Source organism: Cetorhinus maximus, chromosome 16, assembly GCF_964194155.1.
Source record: "Cetorhinus maximus chromosome 16, sCetMax3.hap1.1, whole genome shotgun sequence".
In the NCBI taxonomy this organism is placed as follows: Eukaryota; Metazoa; Chordata; class Chondrichthyes; order Lamniformes; family Cetorhinidae; genus Cetorhinus; species Cetorhinus maximus.
In genome coordinates this window covers 37663843-37666914 of record NC_135894.1, presented here as the reverse complement: position 1 = coordinate 37666914, position 3072 = coordinate 37663843, and the positions used below count along the sequence as shown (strand labels likewise).

The window sequence follows — 3072 nt, the reverse complement described above, 5'->3', positions numbered from 1 at the left end:
CCCGCCCCCCCCAAGATATCATCTCTCCTTACTGCAGTAATTGACTCCTTAACTAATAATGCAATGCCGCCTCCTCTTTTATCCCCTCCCCTCTCTCACCTGAAGATTCTGTATCCCAGAACGTTGAGCTGCCAATCTCACCCCTCCCTCAACCATGTCTCAGTGATGTCACTGTATCACAATTCCACGTGTCAATCCTCACCCTTAACTTATCCATTTTACCTGTAATACTCCTGGCATTAAAGTAGAGGCCATCCAGCCTTGCCTTACTCCCTTGAAACTTAATGCAGCTGTACTCCCTCTGACTTGACTCTCATTCAAAAGTCTTCAGAGGACACTTAAATCTTGAAGTGCCCTCCGGTCTCCCACTCACATCTGCAGCGCTTATCTCCCCTGAGTTGCCAGCTGGCCCACAGCCTCAGATGCTTCCATTGGCCCTTTTATAATTCCAAATGAGACTTTTATTGATTTATAACAGCATAAAATATTGAATAAATTTTCCTTGGTGTGCTCCCATCTTCATTCCCTACCCTAACTGCATGAGGTCAGTTGAAAAGTCTTAACCACCAACAATAATGTTATTAACGGGGATGTGGATGAGCTTTACAAAGAAACCAATGAATCCCATAATGGCAACTCCAATTGCTGTTGCCATGGCAATCTTCTGAAATTCTTTCCTGTCAGGCTTTGTACATCTTTTCACAAGTCTGATGGAATCCTTTACAATGACGACTGGGCTCCACAAACTGCTTTTCTTGATCCATTGTATTCTATTTTCTGTTCCTCCCTTTCCCTTTTACCTGTGCAGCCTGCCTTCCCTCCTTAACTGGGACTGGGAACCCTGAGGATGTCAGGGTCCTGATGCCTGCCAGAAAACTCAATCTGTGGATCCATAACATATTAAGTGCACAAGCAACCAATGACAAATCAAAGACTATGCTTACTGTATGCGTTCATCACACTTTATTTGCGCTATGTTACCGAAAAATCCTCAGTTTTACTGCTCAGATTGCACTGTTGTGACCACTACAGCACTGAAACACAAACAAGTCCCTTTATAGATTCCAGCAAGAGGAAAAGCTGGTAATCTAAACCCTGTAAGAGAGAATGTTCATTGGGTAAATGACCTGCAAATTGCCATTGGAAAGTAGAAACTGGTAAATGATATAAAGGGACATCTGTTAGGCATTGAAGGGCAATACAAGAGACAGAAAACAGTCACGACAAAGAGATGAACAGAAGGAGGAACAGTCTTCAAGTTTGGCATTCGTGAAAGAGAAGCAGCAGTGAATCAAACAATTAAAGAAAAGCTGCAAGATTTGAAATCATGACATTTAAACAGAAATTATTGCCACTAATGCAAAAAGCCCACCAACATTTCTAAAGAGAGAAGACTGGTGAAAATTTCAGGTGTACCCTCTCCATATTAGCTGAAGGTGTTCCTTTGCAGTTTGAAGATGTTATTTAAATGCTTTGTTCATAATTTTTGCATCTATACCGGTATAAATCACTTGTTATAGGACCCGACAATAGAATACTTTCTTAAAATTCACAATTGCTTTTAATAGCAATTTCCTACATTACACTACACTTCAAAAGTACTTCATTGGCTGTAAAGCACATTGAAATGTCCAATGATTATGAATGCATTAAAAACAAAAAATGCTGGAAAAACTCAGCAGGTCTGACAGCACCTGTGGAAAGAAAGACAGAGTTAACATTTCAAGTCCGTTTGACTCTTCTTCAGAGCTAAAGAGAAGTAGAAATGTGAAATTTATACTGTTTAAAGTGGCGGGGGGAGGGGGGCGGGTGGCGACGTGGAGTAGGTGAAGCTGAATAGAAGGCCAGTGATAGGTGGAGGCAAAAGTGAGATTGCGAAAGATGTCATAAACAAAACGTCAAAGGGTTGTTAATAATGGTGGTACTGGCAAAAGGAGGTGCTAATGGTGATATGAAGAGTGGAAAGCAGAATGTGATAATGGCAGGATCAGGGTAAGCATTCTGGAAAGTGACAGATGGCCCTAGTGGGGGTGGAGTGGGAGGAGGGGACAGTGGTGGGAAAAAAGATCGAAAAGGGATAAAACAATGAATAAAAATGGAAATAAATTTAAGAAATAATAATAATGAAAATAAGTGGGGAAAAACAAATAATTAAATAAAAATTCAAAAATAAAAATGAATAAGAGAATAGGGGAGACCTAAAAAGGGTGGGGATGGAGGAGAGAGTTTATGGTCTGAAGTTGTTGAACTCAATGTTAAGTCCAGAAGGCTGTAAAGTGCCTAATCGGAAGATGAGGTGCTGTTCCTCCAGTTTGCATTGAGCTTCACTGGAACATTGCAGCAGGCCAAGGACGGACATGTGGGCTTGAGAACAAGGTGGTGTGTTGAAATGGCAAACGACAGGAAGGTCTGGGTCATGCTTGCAGACAGACCAAAGGTGTTCCGCAAAGCGGTTACCCAGTCTGCGTTGGGTCTCTCCAATGTAGAGGAGCCTGCATTGGGAGCAGTAAATGCAGTAGACTAAATTGAAGGAGGTGCAAATGAAGTGCTGCCTCACTTGAAAGGAGTGTTTGGGCCCTTGGATGGTGAGGAGGGGGGTAGTAAAGGGGCAGGTGTTGTACTTACTGCAATTGCATGGGAAGGTGCAGTGGGAGAGGGTTGAGGTGTTGAGGGTGATGGAGGAGTGGACCAGGGTGTCCCGGAGGGAACGGTCCCTATGGAATGCCGACAGTGGGGGGTGAAGGGAAGATGTGTTTGGTGGTGGCATCATGCTGGAGTTGGCGGAAATGGCGGAGGATGATCCTTTGAATGCAGAGGCTGGTGGAGTGAAAAGTGAGGTCAAGGGGGACCCTATCATGGTTCTGCGAGGGAGAGGAAGGTGTGAGGGCAGAAGCGCGGGAGATGGGTCGGACATGGTTGAGGTCAACCACCTTGGGTGGAAGGAAGACATGGCAGAAGCACTGTTTTGGAAAGTGGCATCATTGTAACAGGTGCAACAGAGGCGAAGGAACTGAGAGAATGGGAAGGAGTCCTTACAGGAAGCGGGGTGTGAGGAGCTGTAGTCGAGGTAGC

At 44.1% G+C, this 3072-nt stretch overlaps 1 pseudogene; it reads right to left on the bottom strand.

Annotated features, from left to right (window-relative positions):
* Positions 1 to 438: 438 nt before the first annotated feature.
* Positions 439 to 789, bottom strand: LOC144691941 (protein transport protein Sec61 subunit gamma pseudogene; annotated as a pseudogene).
* Positions 790 to 3072: the final 2283 nt, after the last annotated feature.